Source organism: Lycorma delicatula, chromosome 12, assembly GCF_047948215.1.
Source record: "Lycorma delicatula isolate Av1 chromosome 12, ASM4794821v1, whole genome shotgun sequence".
In the NCBI taxonomy this organism is placed as follows: Eukaryota; Metazoa; Arthropoda; class Insecta; order Hemiptera; family Fulgoridae; genus Lycorma; species Lycorma delicatula.
This window is the reverse complement of record NC_134466.1, coordinates 47959699-47984043: the sequence shown is the minus strand read 5'-3', so window position 1 is coordinate 47984043 and position 24345 is coordinate 47959699. Positions and strand designations below refer to the sequence as shown.

At 30.1% G+C, this 24345-nt stretch overlaps 1 long non-coding RNA gene and 1 pseudogene across 1 annotated transcript; one reads left to right on the top strand and one right to left on the bottom strand.

Moving 5' to 3' along the window:
* The first annotated feature begins 3287 nt into the window (after window positions 1–3287).
* On the top strand, window positions 3288–18717 carry LOC142332883 (uncharacterized). Its single transcript, XR_012758430.1, has 6 exons — window positions 3288–3524; window positions 4959–5187; window positions 6910–7240; window positions 13704–14098; window positions 16976–17141; window positions 18055–18717. It is a non-coding gene; the product is annotated as an uncharacterized LOC142332883 (long non-coding RNA).
* Window positions 18718–20433: 1716 nt separating this feature from the next.
* On the bottom strand, window positions 20434–20577 carry LOC142333525 (U2 spliceosomal RNA; annotated as a pseudogene).
* Between the last annotated feature and the right edge of the window lie 3768 nt (window positions 20578–24345).

Genomic DNA, 24345 nt, shown 5'->3' with positions numbered 1-24345 from the left:
TCTTCAGTCATTTGACTGATTTGTAGCAGCTCTCCAAGATTCCCTATCTAGTGCTAGTCGTTTCATTTAAATATACCCACTATATCCTACATCCCTAACAATTTGTTTTACATATTCTAAACGTTGCCTGCCTGCACCATTTTTTCCTTCTACCAGTCCCTCCAATATTAAAACGACTATTCCAGGATGCTGTAATATGTGGCCTTTTAGTATGTTTCTTCTTTTAACTATATTTTTCCAAATGCTTCTTTCTTCATCAATTTGCCGCAGTACCTCTTCATTTGTCACTTTATCCACCCATCTGATTTTTAACATTCTCCTGTAGCACCGTATTTTAAAAGCTTCTAACCTTTTCTTCTCAGGTACTCCGATCGTCCAAGTTTCACTTCCATATAAAGTGATGCTGCAAACATATACTTTCAAAAATCTTTTACTGATGTTTAAATTAATTTTTGATGTAAAAAAAATATATTTCTGACTGAAGACTCATTTCACCTACAACGAGCACCTAAATTTTGTACTATTTGGCATTTTACATCGCTCCTGCTTCATCTATCTTTAGTAATTGTACTTCCTAAATAATAAAATTCTTCTACCTTCGTAATCTTTTCTCTTCCTTTTTTTACATTCAGTGGTCCATCTTCATTATTTCTACTAAATTTCATTTCTTTCGTTTTGTTCTTGTTTATTTTCATGCAGTAGATCTTGCGTACGACTTCATCCATGCTGTTCATTGTTTCTTCTAAATCTTTTTTACTCCCAGCTAGAATTACTATATCATCAGCAAATCGTAGCATCTTTATCTTTTCACCTTGTAATGTTACTCTGGATCTAAATTGTTCTTTAACATCATTAACTGCTTTTTTCTACGTAAAGATTATGTTTATAATTGTAATATATATCTCTATCCCTACTGGGAAGAATAATACAAGATATTTGATCTTGGCCAATGTTACTATAACATGAAAAAAGGAATTAGCTGTTCCTGTGATGTCCTTACTTTTAACAGTAACATTCTTAATTAACATATAAAATGGAAAATAGTTAAAAAAAGCCAGTATTAATAGCAGATTTGATTCTTCTTTTTTTTATCTATTACTCATTTTGATAATGCATTGTGATTGCATTTAATTTATAATGCAAGTTAGTGTAAGGAGAAAATTAACTGATAATTCCATTTTTTTGAATAAGTAACAAAAGAAAAATTAATGTTCATTTTCAACATTACAACTCAAAAACTTATTATGCTACGTAAGATAATATAATAAAGAATCTATACTGATGTAAATGTCTATGCTGATCTACATCTATAATGATGTAAATCTTGCACTAAAAAGTCACTTGTTTAAATATTATCAAATATATTGTATTTATTTCAGAGCTATTCAGTTTGTTCATTTTATTATATAAAGAAGAAATTAAACTTTTTTTGGTAAAAACATTTTATTTACTATTAAGAAGTTTGATAAAACAAAATGGGAAAATAAAACCAATGTAACAGAAAATGAATAATTTTTTTTGTACTCAATGAAATTTTTTTAAAACATCATTTTTGATGTTATTTTTACAAAATGTTTCCATTTCCAATGTTTTTTTATTTCATATTAAAAACAAGAAAAATTATTTTCAAATGAAGTGTTGTCAGTTAGAAACAATAATATTTTAGGTCTTAGTCCACCCTTATTCCACAGATGTTATGTTGCAAATCAAATGTTTTTATTAATCTATGATCAGTATCATTTTTCAACAAATCAAAACGTAATGTTTTTTTTTTTAAAACACCTTAATAAAACACTAAGTATTTGAGTTTTTAAAATGCAATTAAATGATTTTCTTTAATGGAAATAACATTACTTTGTATATGAATTTTTAAAAATATAATTTCAAAAAACATACTTTTTGCATTTCATTCAACATGTACATAAATATGTGCTCAAACAATTTTCGTTAATGCTTTCTGAATTACTCTGTAGTTATATTTTTATATTTGGTATCTTTAAGTATATATGGTTTAAATTTTAAGTAATTAATATTTACTTACTAAATATGGATGAAGCAGGAACGATATAAAATGCAGATTAGCACAGGTGAAACAAGTCTTCAGTCAGAAATATAATTTGTTTACATCAAAAATTAATTTAAACGTCAGGAAAAGATTTTTGAAAGTATATGTTTGCAGCGTAGCTTTATATAGAAGTGAAACTTGGACGATCAGAGTACCTGAGAAGAAACAATTAGAAGCTTTTGAAATGTGGTGCTAAAGGAGAATGTTAAAAATCAGATGGGTGGATAAAGTGAAGAGGTGTTGCAGCAAGTCGATGAAGAAAGAAGCATTTGAAAAAATATAGTTAAAAGAAGGGACAGACTTATAGGCCACATATTAAGGCATACTGGAATAATCGCTTTAAATATTGGAGGGACAGGTAGAAGGAAAAAATGTTGCACGCAGGCAATGTTTGGAATATGTAAAACGAATTGTTAGGGATGTAGGATGTAGGGGGTATACTGAAATGATATGACTAGCACTAGATAGGGAATCTTGGAGAGCTGCATCAAACCAGTCAAATGACTGAAGACAAAAAAAAATCAAAAAAATCTGAAGATGATGAAAATTAAAAAAATACTTATATTTATTGAAGTGATTTCCTAAAATTACTTTTACCTTTTTTAAGATTATGAACTAACATTAAATTTGAAATAATAATAATATTATTCTAAAACAAAAATTTATTGATATTGGTATAATTTTTAATAAAGAAAATTTTTTTATGCATTTGTTATAAAAATGATTGTTTAATTAAATGTTTTATTACTTAATAAATAAGTCTTCATTACATTAACATAAAACCGATAACAAATTTCTAAATTAAGCATTTATGTTAGCCTAAATATTTTTTTAAGGAAGCTTTTGTTAATTTTGAATTATATAAATTTATTTCACATCTAATGAAATTTTAGTTATTTTTATGAAATATGCTATCTCATTATCTAGACGCTTATTATTAGTGAAAAAATAAATTACAAATAAATTTAAGGTACTTGCGTATTAACGCCACCGCAGCTACAGCTTTATTTAAAAACAAAGGGGCGTGAATAAATTTAAAAATTTGGTACGGAAAGTGTTAAGTTTGTGCGATTTTTTAAAATTACATACTCCACTTGAAACAAAAAATACAATTTTTTTATTTGAATACTGATACAAACAAAAACTAATGCTATCTATCGGAAAAATCATAAATTAATTGGCAGCACACGTGTGGAATTAACCCACGCCATGGTGTCTAATAACCGCCTAATTGAGGTTGTAACTTTGTGAGAGGTGAAAAATGGATTTTTGATAAGTATGTTAGCGATGATGGTATATAGTTTGGTAAACCTTTGTTGATTATAAATTGAACTAAGGAAAAATCTGATGCAATAAAACTTATAATTCAACGTAACGTATTTGTGAAATATGTAACGAAAATACTGATTGTAATTAGAAAATGTATCCGTACATAATTTTGATCTTAGAGTTTTGACAGGTAATGGAAAAGTATTTTTTTTTTTACTTTTTGCCAATATCCATCTGGAAGGCTTATTTAGATGTGTTGTGTTTTTAAAGAATAACGTAATAATTCGAACATTTGGTTATAAAATTATTAGCCATATCATAGATTCTGTTTATTATTTACATAAATATATAATTCTGTATATTTCTTTCTAGATCAACAAACTTATAAAATTTGTACTTCTTTACTTAGCTTTCCAAGAAATACACACACACATATATATATATATATATATATATATTCAGTATTTATACAGTCGATTCAGCCTGCATCATACTATTAAAATGACAAATTTGAAATATCTAAAAACATTTTAAATTGTTTATTTTGTTTAATGAAATCTGTTGCGGGTAACATTAATTTTTAACTGTATGAATTTATGTTAATCGGTTTTAAAGGCAGATGTATTTTTAAGCTATTTCTAGTTGAGCATATTTTAATCAATGTTAATTTAGTTAATAAAGTGGATATTCTGTTTTGGTAATAACCAAACAATGAACGGTTAGAAATCCAGACGATATCGTCAAACATCCCAAAAACAGTAGTGCATTACTTTAAAAAAATTATTTGTTATAATGACAAGTAAAAATTGTTTTTTAATTTGATCAACATAAATAATATTGGTTATCATTTACTTTTTTATTAATTAAAAAAAGGTCGTTCTGAATTCACAGAAAATTGTCAATATATATATATATATATAGAGAGAGAGAGAGAGAGAGAAATGATTGAAAATTGACAATTTTCTGTGAATTCAGAATGACCTTTTTTAATTAATAAAAAAGTAAATGATAATATATATATATATATATATATACATGTTTGTATATTTGGCCAGTATGCGTTCGTATATCATTCATCTGATTGAGATGAAACTTTCATCAGTTGTGCCCACGTCCTCAAAGGTTTCTGAATTAGTTTGTACCTGTTAGGTGGTGCTGGGGTCGAGATATTTAAAAAAATTGTATTTATGGTCCGAATTGGCTCATATTCAGAATATAAATTAATTACGTGAAAAGAAATATTTTTGCCAAAAAGGGTAAGAGGAAGAGTGATGAAGAGGAGGAAAAGGAATGGTTAAATTTTGTGATATTCATAATGTTCAGTTATTTAATGTTTTACCAAACTTTTATTTGTGTTCATTTAAGCTATGTATATTCTCAAATTAGAAATACCGAAGCATTGCCGGGTCAGCAAATAACAGTATAAAAAGTGTGTCCACAGATATAATAAAAATCAAGGTTTACACTTACAAAGTAATAACTGCAATATTATATCACAGATCTTCGATTGGTGAAGGTCATGATACTAGTTTTATTAAAAAAGCAAAAATATGGTATGAAGTGAATGATATGACCATCAACAAAAAAAAATGAAATTCAAAGAATGTATTTTTGTTTGTTCTAGAAAGGCAATAAATTTTAATTATAAATCCATAAGATAACAGTCAGTATTTCATAAAAAAAAAATAAAAGAATAATCTAACAAAACATAGTGATATCCAGAAAAAATACAATGAAATTGTAAACCGTATGGTAAGAGTCTTGCCGATATCATTTCTTCCGCTGAAAAAAACAAAGATTTCTGTAATATAAATAAAATTGTTTTTAACAAAATGATATTGATATCAAAAAAGGTAAGACACTATATTTCTATTATCAAAATCTGTTATTAATTTAGAATTTTGTTTAAAAGAAAATAAATGTTAAATATATGTAATAGACAATAGATGTACAATAACAGATAATAAACAACGTTTAAGTGTTCCATATAATAAACAAAAAATAGGAAAATTTGTTACAAAACTCTTTATCGGCCCAATTTCATTTATTAAACAACAAATAATCGTAAGAAATGCATTATTTCTGTAAATGTTATACGGATTGCGTATAATTGAAATCGGGCCAGTAAGAGTTTTGTATGCCACATGCCATGTCAGTTCAGTCTGTTGCATATTCCCCCATGATGTTATCCAGGAAAAGCATGCCGAATTCCTTTTAGCATGCTTCCATCTTTAATGGTCCAGGATCAATCAGTGGATACACTGATCCCATATGCTAACTAAATCTAGATGTCTGAATGTGTATAGTTCCAAATTTAATTTATCTCTTTGATTCTTCCACAATTTGTTTCATAATTTTATCAATTCGCATTATTTACAAACATCATATTTCTCTAAAAGCTTCTGTTAATTTCTTTCTACGTTTGCTATTACCCATATTTTGAGATTATAAAATCTTATGTTTTATTATTACTTGTCCTTAAAGCCCTAAATTATTTAGAGTTGTTACAATTTTCTCATAAATTTAATTAATTAATGTGCTCATAAAATTAAAAAGGTATCTTTAGATCCACATTTCGTAATATTAAGACTTTTCTTTAATTATAACTCTTCTTGCTTGTCCAATTTGATTTTGTTCTGTATCTTATTTTGACCTCCTTTGTTATTTTACGAGGTAGATTACAAAATTTTGCAATGTGCAGTTAATTATGGAGTCACTTTCTTAATTTATAATCCTTTTTATCCTTGACTTTAGTCAAGGATAAAAAGTCAAGGATTTTTGAGTTTTTTGAATTTTTTTAATATTTTGTTAAAATGCACCCTGAGCTTTAAATATATTTATATATATATATATATATATATATTATTCATAAATATATTCATAAATGGAGAAATATTTTTTATTTAAAAAAAAAACATTTTCTTTTTAATTTTTTCTTTCCCTTGAAAGCATTTGCCAGGTTATGTTTGTTGGATAGTTACCAATTGTGTGGTCAGTTGGTGTACTATTTTCTAAATCAGATAAGTCTCAGGTTTGATTACCGGTAAGTGCCTAGAAATTAAAATATTTTCAGCAGTACATGGAAGTCATATTAATACAAAAAATAAAATAAAAATATTTTACGTAAAAATGCTTATTAGGTGTATATTATTAACTAGATCAGTCTATTTATCTTTACATGACGTTTAATTTTCAATATTTTGAAATTATATTTAAAATTATAGGTGCGATATAATCATATATTATATCGTATTATAATACGTTGCAGATTTTATGAACTGGTTTTAAGTTATATAAAAAAAATTCATGCGGGTAGTTAACCTTGATAAAAGATCATTTTAATTTTTTTTTATGAAGAAAAATAAAACGCATTTGTTATAAGTAGTTTAATAAATAATTGTCAGATCAGAATACTTATTATACATTCATGTCAACATAATGTTTGTTAACCAATCTTCTAAACCATTCTAACGTACACTTAGTGAAAATTAACTGGTAATATTATGTAATTTCATTACACATTTATGTAACAAATCCATTTTCCTTACCTTTAATTGCTTATTTCTCTTTATTAGATCTATTGGTGCAAATCTGACTTCTTGGTTTCACATGCGGAGGATGCTAAGATCTAAAGAGCACATACGTTTCCTTGTGATATGGTAGGAGGCCATCTGTGAACTGACTTGGAGACTCATATCTTTTATGCAGTGCTTGCACAATAACCCGTATAGTTAATTTGCGTATCAGGTTAAACTGGGCTTATGAATTTGCTCCTTAATCTAACATAACATATAAAGTTGAAAATATATTTGATAGTATACTGTATCATTTTCCTGACTATTAGATCTCTATAGTGGAGTAGTAACATCTCTGTTTTTCATCTGGAGGTTCTGGATTTGAATCGTGGTCAGTCATGGCATTTTATACATGGTAAAAAATCTATTTTCATCCATCAGTAAGTGTTGTTGGATGTCAACCTTTTGTAAAATAAATAAACTGTAGATTAAAATAGAGTTGGGGAAGTATTATTATTGTGTAATATATATTATATAATTGATTTTGTCTTTTGATGTTGGGAATCATGAAATGTTGGAATAAGGCAAAACGACCACTTCCAAAATTGTGTGTATGTATGTCAGCTTCTGTTTTACTTAATAGTATAAGACTAGATCGAAGTGAAAATTTTGTAGGATGACTTATATACTTGACATTGATTTTATTAAATTTTAAAAAATTAATCTCTGAAGTGGTGGGCTACATGGGTAGAAATTATCATAACTTGATAAAAATACGCAAAGGAACAATTTTTGGTTCTTACTTATTAACGCCACCGCAGCTACAGCTTTATTTAAAAACAAAGTAGTCAATCAAAATTTTTTTTGAAAACCACTTGTTCTCTCAAATATTTCATGGCTTTTATCATAAATTTTACTCCAATTTAATAGTTAATTATTTGGTTAAATATGATTAATGGATGTGAAAGTCTTAATTTGATGAATATTTCAAAAAGAAGTGAAAAACGTAATAGATTTTAGTTATTGCTTTTATCTCCAAACTTTGTTGACTTAGAAACTTGAAATATAGTAACAGACTTCTGTACATTAGACATTGATACCAATAAATCTCTAATTTAAAAATACTTTTTGTGGGGTGGTGGTGGATTCCTCCATAAAATTGAGTTAATTTATGCAACTTGCTGTTGTTTTTTATACATGATGTTTTATTATCTGTTCCAGTGATAAGTTTACAGCCAAGAACATTTATTATATCAGACATCTGAAATAAAACTGTGCACCAGTGTTTAGAAATATCTAATTTTATATATTCAAATAACGATGATAGAAACTTAACTTTAGAGGAGGTGTCCCTCCAGTTTCAAACCCACAAAAAAGCACTTGAAACATTAAAAAATGTTGGTTAGGTTACCTTTTACCTACCCTCAGAACTTTGGCTTGTACAGATCTGTTACTTCCAGGAGGGAATCGTGTACTAGTTGATGATATGGCCTCCTCTCTTTAAACAAATATTCTGACAAATAACCTTCAAAGTATTCAGATTTTTTCCCATCACAGGTATGCAATACCGTATATTTTTCCAACAAGTCTGGATTCCCTGGTTGTGAACAGATAGCTGTACCCTATCTAAAATCTCCTGATTTTTCCTGAGTACTTCTCCACTAGCTTCTGTACGTACAAACACACTGTTGTTCACTTTAAGGTACCTGAAACCTTCATCGTTGAGACAGTCATACGACTTAAAACAGTCTGAGATGATGTTGTTCCCAGTAATATTTGATTCCTTACACTAAGTAACATTTGTTTGCCTCTTCTTGATACTGGTAACACAAAAAACTTTCCCTCCGGACCACGTTCCACATCACCAAATACCCACTGATCGTCTACTTCTATTGAACTTCCTATTCCCAAATTTAGCTTCGTCTATTTCAACAACTTTACCAGGACCATCGATTTTCGATGACTTCCCTATTACCCGGTCAACATACACTTCCCTACAATAATTACTCCAATCAATCACTGTTGGTGAGGTCAACTTCAATTCATGCTCTATAAATGGATGTTTGTTTTGATTAAGAAGGCATCATAATACTACAAACAACAACACTTTCTCCACAGGTAACATTGACATTTTGAAAAATGTTTCCTTTGTTGCCACATTTTTTCACATACATTTTACACCCCGTACTCTTGCATTGCAGAAACAGAAACGATAAGTTCCTCTATGCTTGTTGATTTTCACTTTCTTCCCACCCTTTGTACACTGTGTTCTCAAATTCAGTAATCTGTCTGCCTCACAGAAATTAAATATATCCTCTTCATTATTATATAATTCAGTGAAGCTCAACGCAGAAATATCACATCCAATGCACCAATTCGCCATGCTGTACAACTACCATGCTCCTCAAGCAACGAAACCTTGCCGTCTTGCAAATAGTATCAAAGTTCTGAAGGTGAGTGAGAGGTGACCTAACCTAATCTAATGTTAATTTGAATTTTACCACATTAATTTGAACCAATATCTGTTTGTTTTTTTTTATATTTAATTTTTTTTTGTTCTGTGTTTTTGATTTTTTTATCCGATTAAGGAGCCTTTTACACTCCCTATCGGAATTTGTTAAATGTTATATAGTTATTTTTTTTTTTTATGTTTTAAAGACTGTCTGTGATATTAGTTGTAAGATTTTAGTAATGTTAGTTTTAAGTTTTATTTCACCTTTTTAATTTTTATTTTTAACCTAGTTTTAATTATATAATTTGTGTTAGTTCTAAGTTTTATTTAATTTTGTTATTTTAGTTTTTAACCTAGTTTTAAGTTTTATGTTAGATCCTCTATGGTTTTTAGTTTTTTCTAGTCTTTTTGTTATCCGAGAATGGGCCCTTTACACCCATCTCGGACTTTGTAAAATTCTGTTTACTCTTGGTTTTATATTAGTTTTTACCTGTGTTGTAAGTTGTAAGTTTTATTCATCTTTTAGATTAGTTTTAAATCCTTTAAGTTTTTGTATTAAAAAATATTCCGGGCGATAATAACGCGCAAGCGTTTTTCGCCCTCAAAAAAAAAAAAAAATAAATATTTGTTTCACTTCCGTGTGGCAGCTAATGAATGATGTCCTTTTGCATCTACGGGGTGGTCCAGTCAAACGAACACCTGATGTTTGACTGCCCTGCCCTTGGGGGGGGGGGGGGCAGAGACCGAGCCACCCTGGAACTTTGAGGACAAGGGGAAAATTAGCCACTCACAAGCAGCAAGTCAATGTGGCTAAAGCGCATTGTCAGACCGCGTGGCTCCAAACACTATAATATGGTGGACAGGTACTTGCTGGCATTCAGGGAACTAGGCGTGGCAGCAGATTGCTGTCTAGACAAAGTAAATTTTTAATTTATGGATGTCATATATATTTTTAGTAGTTGACAGGGTGCGCCTACCCGTTTTAATAAATATATGACAAGTGAGCATCTGGAACATGTAAAACGATGGTGTATAGCACCGCGCTTAGTCTGCTCACGCTGTAGGAGTTATTTAGGACACTGCTTAGTAAACTGTTTCTAGGCTCAGTAGCTGTTTGTGGCACAGACATTAGGGCTTATGCTTTAGGGCGACCGAATGGGGAAGTAGCGGGAGAAATGTCAAGCAAACCAATAACCTAACCTAACATTAAGTGCTTTTTCTAACAATTTTTAATGTTTTAAGTACTTTTTTGTAGATTTGAAACTGGAAGGGCACCTCTAAAGTTAAGCCGAAATAGGAATAGTTATTAATATAATGAATTTTTGTATCCAGGAAATGCTCTCTACAGCTACCATGTGCCTGTAATATACCTGAACACATTCAACATGTTTGAAAATACATGTTTAAGGACCAAAGAAGCGTCACATTTAAAAATTCATTTATGTTGTTTGTTCAGTTCATCCAGGGTATGATTTTTAACCTACCATGTTGGTGTAGTGGTTAACATGTCTTCGAAAATCAGCCGATTTTGAAGTCGAGAGTTCCAGTGTTCAAGTCCTGGTAAAGGCAGTTACTTTTATACGGATTTCAATACTAGATCGTGGATACCCATGTTCTTTGGTGGTTGGATTTCAATTAACCACACATCTCAGGAGTGGTTGAACTAAGACTGTACAAGACTACACTTCATTTACATTCACATATCATCCTCTGAAGTAATACCTGAACGGTAATTCCTGGAGGCTAAACAGGAAAAAGGAAAAAAATAGGGTATGATTGTTCTTGTTAATAAATCCTTTAATTGCTCCTTATAAATAAAAAAAATTTAGGTAAAAGATCTGAGCATCTGGATAGTCAAATGAGTTTTGAAATGAATATAATCTCCATAGCAAATTTAGCAAAATATTGGTGGTGTACGCCATTGTTCCATCATTTATTGCTCATTTAGTTGGCTGATGAAAATGATTTCATTGTAATAAGGTTCTGGAGTTTTACTGTGTTCTGGAAAAACTGAATGACTATCTTTCTCTCTCTCTCTTTTTCTGTTTAGCCTCCAGAACCAACGTAAGGTACTACTTCAGAGGATGAATGAGGATGATATTTATGAATGTAAATGAAATCTAGTCTTGTATAGTCTTAGGTCGACTATTCCTGAGACACGTGGTTAATTGACATCCAACCACTAAAAATCACCGGTATCCACGATGTAGTATTCAGATCCGTATAAAAGTAACTGCTTTTACTAGGGTTTGAACTGTTTTTGCATTACTGCACATTAAAGTTTTTTTTTGTCATGTAATGGTCGTTTGAAGATCACCAAACAATTTGTCGTAAATCACACTTGTCTGTTGTGGCAAAAAAAAAATGCAATATTCAAAAAGTGTAGAAAATCTAATATCGTGTAACAGATGCACTTCAGTTATTTTGTATTGGTGTAGTTTTAAATAATTTAGTCATAGCTCTGTATATACTATTTCTTTAAATTTCTGCTTGTACCAGTTATCTGATATATCTTATTAAACTTTAAGCTATGTGATCAGAAATATCATTAGACTTTTCTTCGCTCAGGATAGATGGTCTTATGAAATCGGACATATTTTGTATAAATCCAATTTCACAAAATTTAGCGATCAACTTTGTTCAGTATTGCGATGTAGAACATTGATTTTTGGAACACCACGATGAAACATTTCCTTCACGTATTCCATATAATCATTGCCAAAATAAAACACATTTTAAGCTAAAAAAAATCTGTTGTGGACACTAAATGACTTCCTTGTACGCCTATTAAATTATATATACGCATTTTTAAAAGAACATAAAATTTTATTTCATTAATAACTTGTAGTATTTTTTTATTTGTTTTTTTATTGAATTATTATTTATCGTAAAACTTTTTTACAATCAGAGGTTAATAATTATTAATAAATCAATATATTTAAATTAAAAAAAAGTTAAAAAAGTGAGATGAAGTATGATTCGAACTGATATTTGGATCTTATAAGGAGAATGCCTTCTCCTTGAAAAATCTAAATATTTCTTTAATTAAAATTTCATTTGGTTATAACTCTGAAACCAATGAAAATAAGTACCAGTTATTATACATCGTTGAAAAGCTCTGAACGAGAGATTATACTGTAGTTAAGAAGTCCAAAATCCAAGTATTTTTTTGAATTTTGGTTTTTTTTGGACCTTTTGGTTCAGTCGATTGCATTCAAAAGTGGAAGTGCACAACTAGATGTTACAACAGTCCTAAATCCAAAATTTCAATATCCTATGGCTAATCATTTTTGAGTTATGCGAGGTACATACATACGTACAAAGGTCATGCTGAAACTAGTCAAAATGGTTTCAGGGATGATCAAAATGGATATTTCCTTTGAAATTTGAAAACCAAAATTTTTCGCGATCACAATACTTCCTTTACTTCGTACAAGAAAAAGTAAAAATGTGAGTTTTAAGTGTTGTAAATAAACATATGTCAAAATGTAAGTTTTAAGTGTTGTAAATAAACATATGTCAAAATGTAAGTAAAAATATGTCAAAACTTAATTGGTTATGAGAAGTAAAAGTGTTTTCAACAATTAAACATGAAAATCAATAGTAAACAGATTGAAATATTAATTTTAGTGATGAAAATATCAAAACACAAGTTAAATTGTATTTCATTGAAAGAGATCCCGATAATTTTTTTTAGGTGCATGGTTAGATTTTGACACCCGATACTTTTAGCATTGATTTTAATATATAGCTTGTATTGTGTGAATCATTTAACTTTGTTGTGATAGGAGTCATTTTTTTCTTTTCTTTGTTCAAGTTTTATGTACAATCCTCTCTCTTTCTTCAATCCTCTTTCTTGTTTATGGTTCTCCTTTTTTCTCCAAAAAAAAAAAAAACAATTCCAGTAATTTATTTATTATTTCTTTTATAATTGGAGATTTTTGTGTTCATTTTATCATCTCTTTTATATGTTTTACTTTTGTAATATTATTTTTCTTCACTTTTTTAAATTTTTATTTATGTTATTATGAAAAAGTTTGAACTGGTTTCTCAGGTTTCAATGATAGATGAAATTTAATGGGTTGGTTTACTGTAATACCCAAATAACCATTTTATTTTTTATTTTTTTTAGAAAAATACATTAATTAAATGTAAATTGTTACTTTATTTTAATTTTAAATATTTTATATTTTTTCCTTTATATTTAATCATTTAAAAAATAAAAATAAATCTAAACAGGTCTTTAGTTGAACTGGTTTGTATTTTTTTTTTCTAATGTACTTTAAAATATTCTTTGCTATATGAGAACCGGTTTCAATCATTTTCAACGAACGAACAGTTCGTTATTGGAATCAATCTTTGTTTGAACACTTTTTGTTACGAATTATGATTTTGATTTCAGATTCGAATTAATCATCGTTAGAGGATTATTAAAATACGCAAATGACCACCATCGGCCGTTGGGTTCAGCTCAAAATGGCCGATAAAATGAAAATTTTGTAATAATCATTACGCAGTAACGGTTTAAGCTATAAAGTTGATTCAGATGCACTGATGTAAGGTTTACTAAAATTCATAATTTTATTTCCTAATCGTTAAAATTTTGGTTATTATCAGCACATACGACTCCTTCCGGCGCAGCGTGAAGAGTGCATTGCATTCTCCAACGACTAGAGCCCCCAACAGGAGCATCCTGCTACGTCGAAAGACGGTAGCACCGACAGCCCCCTTCACCGGACGGACCTAAAGGGGAATATCGCCGGAAGAACGAAGCACATACACGGTTGAGCAGTCAAGGTCAGTCCGAGTAATGATTTCAGTCTGGTCTTGCAGAACAGGAACGCAATCTGTCCGTAAATAACGAAACTAATGTATAACCGCCAAATAAATAACGATAATAAGAATGACACAGTAGCGAGGGCCTTTTGTCCAAGCTCTGTGTTTAATAGGTAGCTACATAACTCTCCCGCTGTCTTTGCGTTCCGTTCTCTATTTAGTTTATGTAACTTCGAGTTTGATGCGACAGACTGGTTAAAAATTTTATAAAAATAAAAACAATTCCCGTTGACTGCAATATTAATTTATTTATGAATAGAGGAAAAGTAAGTATAGTGATTGAAATGTTACAGTAAAAAAATGTTGAAAACATGAAAAATTTAGCCGTTAAAAAACGGCTGATTCTGGTTGTATCATAGTGGCCCGACGGTGGAGGTTGGACGCATCAATGGGCCAGCGAACAGATTTCACTTTTAATTAACTTTTTCATTTCTTTATCGTCTTTAATCTTTTTTATTCACAACCGTGTGGTAAATATCCAGTAATACCACATCTATGAGGGTTTGTGTCGATAGCGAAATGGTTCACAACCATCGTCTTTTCTTAGTGTAACTAATTTAGAATAATACAGGTTCGTAAGATTATTTTCCAGAGTAATTTGTTTACAATCTCTAATAAATAATTGATTTATAAACATAATGTTCTTGCCACGATACACGTAAAACTAATGAAGTAAAGTATTTTTTTTAAATCTATCGTTTACGAAAAGGATCAAGTGATGAATTATCCCTACAACGGAACATTTTGAGTTATTTTTTGCTGGTATCATTGTTTTCATTAGCTAGCTTTTCGGGCTTGTGTGGGATTCCACTAAATACTTGTGTTCTAAAATAATGCATTAAAAAATTGTCAAACCTACACGTTGACCACATTTTCTGGTTTAAACTGAATTTAGTGGTTATAAATTTTGAATTTTTTCCCTCAGTATTCCGAGAACATTTTCATCGTCTCTTCTAACGCGATATAAAGGATAATTGCGCTTGTCATTGCCCAGGTTACGGTTTCATCAAATATGTTTTGAACGAGGAATCTTGAAACAATCTGTTTAATACTCCATTGCAAATGTATTGATGTGTGTGAACGGTTGAATAAATTATCAGTGTCACGGCACGGACCAGTATGAGAGCAATATTCTGTTTGAATATACTTTTAAGCTCAAAAATAATGAACTGTCGGTATCCGCACTCTATGACAGCTAAAATACACTGACAGTAGACTCATTGAGATCAATGGAGGTTAAACAAAAGTGTGTCGTTGCATACATAAAGAAAAACTTAGAAACATAGAATTATAAACTCGTTTCTTCATTAATCAGTAACAGAAGTCAGCTCTTTGGTAATCAGGCTGTATAAGAATTACTATACGCTGATGCTGATGTGAATACAGCTACTGATTTTGAATAATATTATATATTGTGTTGGCCGCGAATACCTTCCTCATGGACCGTTCTTCTGTATGACAGACTCGGTTTTCCTCCTCAGTTTTGTCTAAAACCTTTTCCTTTATTTTAGTTGTGAAGACAGATTTACCATAACCATCTGTCAAGGCTCAGTTGAAAAATCTCATGCAACCGCCAATAGATTTCGATGAACATTTTAGGTTAGATATCTACGATGTGAAAAATCTTTGTGTGGTAAAAGACTTCTGTAGCGAGATCTATTTATTTTTCTTACATCAAATGAATATCAGTTGTTTCATGAATTGTGTACAAATTTTTCGTAGAAAAATAGCATTGTTAGACTAAAAAAAATTGATGTGTACACCACATGACTTCCTTGTACGTCTATTAAATTACATATACACATTTGTTTTTAAATGAAAACTACTTCAAATTTATGTGATATTTTATCTTTCTTTTAATTTTTATTATTGAATTATTATTTATTGTAATTTTTTTTTACAATTGGAGGTTAATAATTATTAATAAATCAATATATTTAAAAAAAAAAGTTGATAGAAAAAGGAAATGAAGTCTGATTCGAACCGATGTGCCTTTCCCTTGTAAGATCCAAATATTTCATTAATTAAAACTTTATTTGGCCATAACTCTGGAACCAATGAAAATAATTACCACTTATGATAACCGTTGAAAAGATCTAAATGAGGGCTTATTACTGCAGTTAAGAATTCCAGTTATTCCAAAATATTTGGATTTTGGACTTTTCTGGACACTTTTGGTCCAATCGATTGCAATCAAAAGGGGAGCTGCACAACTAGATGTTACAACAATCCTAAATCCAAAATTTCAACATCCTAATCGTTTTTGAGTTATGCGAGATATGTACGTAAGTACGTCACCCCGAAACTAGTCAAAATGGATATTTTCGTGGAAATCAAGAAAACCGAAATTTTTCTTGATCACAATACTTTCTTTACTTTGTTCAAGGAAGTAAAAATAATTACAACATGTTTTGTTAATCTAGATTAAAATTATTTAACCCACCGGGTTGGTCTAGTGGTGAACGCGTATTCCCAAATCAGCTGATTTGGAAGTCGAGAGTTCCAGCCTTCAAGTCTTAGTAAAGTCAGTTATTTTTACACGGATTTGAATACTAGATCGTGGATACCGGTGTTCTTTTGTGGTTGGGTTTTAATTAACCACACATCTTAGGAATGGTCGAACTGAGAGACTGTACAAGACTACACTTCATTTACACTCATATAATATCATCTTCTGAAGTATTATCTGAAAGGTAATTACCGGAGGGTAAATAGAAAAAATAAGGATCAAAATTAGTTATAATTTTATAGATTGCTAGCAAGTTGATAAAACAGCTAATTCAGATATGTTTTATTAGTAATCAGTATTATTTCATATGTATATATGTTTTTTTTTAGCCTCCGGGACCACTGTTGGGTATTGCTTTAGAGGATGTGATGAAATAGCAATTTTGTAGTGTGTGAAAATGCCGTGCCTAACCGGGACTCGAACCCGGAACCTCTGGATGAAAGACCGAGACGCTACCACTCACACTACGGAGGCTCGAATATATATATACACAAGGTAATGTATGGAAACGGTTTCATATTTAAAAATTTAAGAATACTAAAAGGTAGAAAGATAGAAGCATAAACTTTTAAGAGAAAAAACTATGGCAAAAACAATTTCTGGATAAATGCCTTTGTTTTCGAGTTATAAGTAATCAGATTTGCTAAAATGGAAAAATCGCGGTTGTAATACGTAAAAAAAAAGTGAAACGCCAGCAGTAACTTTATTTATTTCCTATTACCTTCAAAATTACATCTAATAACAAACCTTTAAACAGTTAATATTAGAATTAATGGCCTAAATGCGAATAATAATAGCCTTCACAATAATAAATAACACTAATAATATACAATAACTAATAATTCTCAACGCCACAACAAATTAAATGGCGAACTGTTATTATTTACTTTAATTATCAGCATATTTATTTTTAAACTTCAATTAGATGTATATATATATTTCATAATAAAAGTTACGAACTCGTTTTACAAGGCAAACTATTTTTAATGCTATAAAACCCCAGTAGCGACTCATAGCTAAAATTAGTGGGGATGCTGCTCCAAAAATTGTTTTTCTAGGCCTTTTCAAGGCGATGGTTAAAGTATTCTGTAAAATAAAAGAATCGCAAACAAGAAATGAATCAAATAGAATATCTGGAAGCAGGATAATAATCTAATTCTACACTTTATCACATTCAAGAATATGGTACACGGATTTTAAGCACATTGTGCTTAAAAACCGTATTCGGTTTAACCGAATAAGTAATAAAATGTCAATACAGATAATATTTTTTAGTATTATTAGATAACTTAATAAAATGTCCGGTTAAAAACACTATAATCAAATGATGCTTAATTTAAATTTCTATGTACACAGAAACAAATACGTAATTATTTTTTACTAATTACCTTCTCTTTCGCATTTACAGCGTGATTTTGGACATATTTGGCGATCAAAGAGCCCTTGCTTTCCGCCATCTTTTAATTACTGTTGAAAAAAAAACTAAACCGTTTTCATATTCCTTGGACCGACTAAAGTAGAAACGGGATCGAACAAGGAACGTTCTTTATACACGCGGAGTAAAAAAGAACTACCTTGTACCAGCACGCCAGGATCAGCACTATGGAAACGACAGTGCTGTCTCTCCTTTACAGCCTCCTATGTGCTCATACACACAACAACCAACACCACGCCACTGGAACTGTGAAGTGCACAGTTCCATATAAAGATTTTTGTATCTTTTTCATAAGCTGTGGGATGGCTACTGACATTAAACTTAAGGATTATATATTGTACAAGTATAAAGAAAAAAAAGGACTTATATTAAATGTCATCGATAATATCGAGTGGAAATAGATAGGGGGCACTGCAGTTCCACAGTGCCTATATGCGAGCCGCCCACTGATAAAACTCCAGTTTACGATTTGTTACAACGTGGCTGAATGATAGAATGATAGTCTTTGAACATGACTGCCCAAAAAGAAGTGTAGTGTATTTAGGACGTGTGTATGTTTGTTCCACTGCAGCAGCTCAACGACCGAACCGATTAAGATGTACGACCCCGCGTTGGAATCCTTACGTCACTGGTAATGCCATAGGCTATATATATATATATATATATATATATAAGTCTATCTGGGCTGTAAGATGTTTTAGCTGTTAAATATAATTCAAAGAAATTTGTTACTTAATCAGTTGTGATTTTGTTTACATTGGCAACGGCCATACGGGCTCTTTGTGATTGGTCGTTGTGTTTGACAGCGGCCATCTTGCATTGATCTGATTGGTTTTCCTTTGTTTACATTTCCATCTGATTTATTAGCCTCTTTATTTATTAAAAAACTGTACTAATTAAAAATAGATAGATAGATTTATTAAAAATAGATGAAAACAATCTTTGATGCGGGTTATATATCGTGCTAAATTTTTTTTATCGTGTTTTTTTTTTTTTAATAGAATACAGATGTTTTAGCTGTTAAATATAATTCAAAGAAATTTGGTCGTTGTGTTTGACAGCGGCCATCTTGCATTGATCTTATTGGTTTTCCTTTGTTTACATTTCCAAATTAAAAATAGATAGATAGATTTATTAAAAATAGATGAAAACAATCTTTGATGCGGGTTATATATCGTGCCAAAATTTGAGCTCAATCGGTGCAGAACATTTTGAGTTTTTGAAGCCGTACACAAACGAACTTAACATTTATATATATATATATATATATATATATATATATATATATATATGTAATTTTGAAGATTTGTCGGTTGAAGCACAAACTTAATGAACCTTCTATCACTATGTTAGCTGGATTTGAACTGAATTATTCAACTCAATAGAATAAATAATATTACAAAAATTATTTAATTAAATTTATGTTAAATAAAATAAAATAATATTCAATAAATTTAAAAAATTTCTATTTAATAATAATGAATGAGTTTTTTGTGGAGACTGTGTGTAAGGCTAGATAGGTAAGGTGAAGCGAGAACCTCGTGCGAGGCTAGATCAGTTATCACCATCAACGGGTAACAAAACGGGGACCCCTGCGGTGCTGTTTTGGGAGGTGAATTGGGGAGCTCTAAAGCCAGTTATTTTTACATGGATTTGAATACTAGATCGTGGATACCAGTGTTCTTTGGTGGTTGGGTTTCAATTAACCACACATCTCAGGAACGGTCGAACCGGGAATGTACAAGACTACACTCATACATATCATCCTCTAGAAGTATCTGAACGGTAATTCCCGGAGGCTAAACAGGAAAAAAAAGAAATGAGATCACGGTTATCCAGATAATATCAGATATCTGTTATATCTTAGCAACCGATCTTCCTATTTTCAAAATTCAAACGAGGTATTTACTAGTATAATACAAAATCACGATAGATTAAACTAAAATAAAAATTAACTGATATACTCAGAAAAATCTGGCTTGCGCTACGCCAAGACCAGTGAACTCCCACAAACGTTTTTTGTATAATTTGATGATATTACGATTAGAGGTAATGCTGTAGATATCGGATTGAGGATCGAACCCGCTATTATAGAATTTGATGCTTTAGAGGGACAGGGCAAAGCGGAACGGTGTATGCTGCCATTAATAATGCGCTGGGCTGTGACGGTGCATAAACTAAGAGGGACTATGTTAGGTAGAGCTGTTTGAAGATCTGAGCAGTCTCATATTTGCCAAGAGCCACAGACCTACGTAGCACCGAGTCGCGTGAGAGATAATCGTAGAGTTAGCCCCAATAGTTGATTGGATCCCAGAAAATTGCTGTATGATCCGCACGATAAAAAGTCTCTCATGGAACTCAATCGCTTGAGAAATCTGTAAGTTTTGATCGATATATGCCGATTAAATAAATAAATAATTTTCTCATTCGGCTCAGTACGTTAAATACGTAATATCTACCTACACTTTGATCTTAGCCAAGAGGCCGAGAAGCGATAAATACGTCATATCCATAAGATTTCATATCATGAATTTTCTCGATGATCAGTAAAAAGTATTAAATAATAAAAACAGTTATAAAAATTAAAACACGACAGCCAAAAAAGAAAAAAAAAGTATGGAAATAAAGAACTAAACATGTTTTTGTAGTATTTAATTAAATAAAGTAATGGGTGACCGATCATCTTTCAGAAAGTTTTAATTTTTAAATATATATATTTTTTTTGTTGTAGAAATAGCAGGCATTTAATTATTAAAACTTCTCACCAGATCTAACGAAAATATTTAAATACAGTTATTTAATATTTAAAAGAGCTCTTTAATATAAAAACAATTACTATTCAGAACTCCCTGACTGTGTTTAAATATATTTTCGATAGAGAATAACAATTTTTGACGTGACAACGTCTTATAAATCGATGAACGCCGGCAGTACGCACGAAAAATAGTCTCGTTCCGCCTGAGCCGAACCGTCGTGCAATGGAATATACTATCATGTCAAGTAGGTTTTGGCGGGCTTTTCAAAAACACCAATTTCATGAATTTGATTTATGATTTCAATTTCATCGTTTTAAATTGACACTTTATCAACATTGATTTGATTAAAGTTTATTTCTATAACAAATTGTTCATAATTATTTTTGAAAAAATCATTCAATTTAAACTTGCAAAAATTATTAGTATTAATTATTATTATTATTAAATGAAATGAAAAATGGAATATTAACGTGTTTCATTAGCTAATTAAACAATCACTTCGATTCAATTTGTTTGTTTAAACAAGTAATTTTTTAAAACATTCAAATCATGGATGAATTTAATTAATTGGTATTTTCATCTAGTCCATCGCCAGTTTCTCAAAAAAACATGTGTTTACTTCATAAGGATAAGTTTTTTTTTTGCGAGATTACAATCAAAGGTCGACGAATTATTAACTTTCTTTAAAAATTTCACATGTAATCTGTCATAAGGATAATGGACAATATAAAAAAAATGAGTTTTACTTAAAATTGCATTTAAGTCCTACCCTACTAAAGGCACTTGTATGTGTATCTGTCTGTGTATGCTTTCCTCTTAACTGAGAACATGCTTTCATTATCGAACATACTGCCTGTCAAAAAATCATGTTTTTTTTCTTAAATGTTTATAAACAATAAGTAAGAAGAAGCAACACCAGCAAATAAGAGAAAACCCACCGGGTTGGTCTAGTGGTTAACGCGTCTTCTCAAATCAACTGATTTGGAAGTCGAGAGTTCCAGCGTTCAAGTTCTAGTAAAGCCAGCTATTTTTACACGGACTTGAATATTAGATCGTGGATACCGGTGTTCTTTTGGTGGTTGGGTTTCAATTAACCACACATCTCAGGAACGGTCGAACTGAGAATGTACAACACTACACTTCATTCACACTCATACATATCATCCTCATTCATCCTCTGAAGTATTATCTAAACGGTAGTTACCGGAGGCTAAACAGGAAAAAAGAAAAGCAAATATGAGAAAAAAGAAAGAACATATTTACATGGTTGAACATACTGCCTGTCAAAAAATCATAAAAGGTTTTCTTAAATATTTATAAACAATAAATAACAACAGTAATAATAATTGCAAAATAAATTAATAAATTTTACTATCGTAATTCATTGATTCAATATCGTAGCAGATCTTAAAACAACTATTCTTGATGCAAATAAATCGATACTGAAAATACTATGGATTCACTAATACCCTAATAATAATAAATAAAACACAATAGAAAATAACAAAAGTATAAATAATGAGGGTTTAAAATCCTCATTATTTATACTTTTCATTATTCAATTACTTTACTTTTATATTTTTTTCATTATTTATTCTTTTGAAGGCTTGCTTTCATTTAGAATCGTAAACATGATTTTTTTTCGGCCTTGTAATTACAACTAAACATACATATAGGCAAAACACGTGAGTCAAATCAAATGGTAAACAATAAAGGTCAAAATTAGAAGAAACAATAACGGTCAAAATTAGAAGAATTTTGAATCCTATATTTCCTCGTTAGCGATTTATTGATTTTGAAGCTACTAACTTCACTTTTGTTATTGTGTCAAGGAAGGTTAGTTTCATATGACGATAATTTGTTTCGTAAACTGGATATAATATATAACTAATAAATAAATTAATATAATTTATTTAAGCTTCCAGCTCTCGTATCGAGTGAATTTATACATGGATATTATAGATCTTAATGAAAATGTTGAGAGTATGCAATCTTTAAAAGATGCCTAAACCGATCTTAACCAAATTTAATTGGAAAGATTTGCTGCTATTTTTTCGCTTTTCCTCGACCAATTTTCATCATTCCAAAAAAAAAAATTTACTCAAGAGGTAATCAATTTTGGATACCTAATAATCCCATTCCTAGATGTCGCCCGCCAGGGCAACCCGCTCAGAGGACCTAGCTGCGGAACCGTGCCATAGGCACGCCCTGCAGCTAGTAGTTCAATAAACAGGTCAGTCAGATTAAAAGTTCAAATACGTTGTACAGTCAAAGCCAGTAGATAGAGGGATTATATTGTAAAAGGTTCAGAAATTTTTAATTTTGTTGAATATAAGAGTTTTTTTTCAAACTTATTTTTTAGTTCCAGTAAACGATTTAAAAAAAAAATTATCAGAATACATTCCATGAAAATACTAAATATTAAAATGAACGTCTTAAAAAAAGTTTATAAGATTTTGATAACATTTTAAAAAATTTTTTATACGAAAAAAAGTAAATTTTTCAAATGTGTTTAGCATCTGAAGTTAAAATTTAAGAAAAGTATTTAAGGTCAAATTGCTTTCTTTCAGTTTAGAGTTCTTCAGATTATCCGGTTGGCGTTATATGTATTCTAGGGCTTATACATTATAAAAGAAATTTCGAGATTTTATAACAATTTTTCATTATATATATATATATATATATAATAGTATTTGTTCCCGATACTGCTTCTTTTCTTTTTTTGAAAAGTACCCACTTCCGATGATCACAAAATTAAAAACCCTTCTATTTGCTTATTGATAGTGATTATATAAAATTGCGGAAGTAAATATGTTACTTCCGTTTAAAAAACAGTACCTCTGTCCCAGTTCAGTAATTTTTCAACAAAAGCCTGATTTATTATTAAATTTCTACAGTATATTTGTGTTGTGTGGTTTAAAAACAATTACCTACAGTTTTTTTTAAATCGTTCTTTTTAATAGTTTAAATTAAAATCTGTCAGCGTTAGTTTTAGAAATAATAATAGCTTTGATTAAAAAACATAATAAATCAACATTTTTTTTTAATAAATATTATAAATTTATAATTTCGCTATTGTGAATTTTATCGAACTCCTTAAGTTTGCTACAACGTTATGTTTATGACGAAATTTATTGATAATCGTCTAGTATGCATTCAGCTCTTTGGGGTCGATTTGCATTGTCGGTCTTTGCAAGACGTTGTCACGCTCAAATCTCGTGCGAAACGTAGTTCCACACAAACCAATGTTTTTTTTTTTTTTTTTATCAATGTAAGACGTGGTGAGAATTTAATCATTAAACAACCTTAAAAGCCTATTTTTACTACATGAAAAATATATTTTAACAAATTAAAAAGTGTCTGAAAGTTGACTGAACATTCATTGTTTTATTTAATTAAATTCTGCATAACAATCTTTAGTTCTTTATTTGCATACCTTTTTTTTTAGTTTGATTTTTTGTCGTATTTTTTAGTTCATTTTTTGGCAGTCGTGTTTTTAAAATTTTTA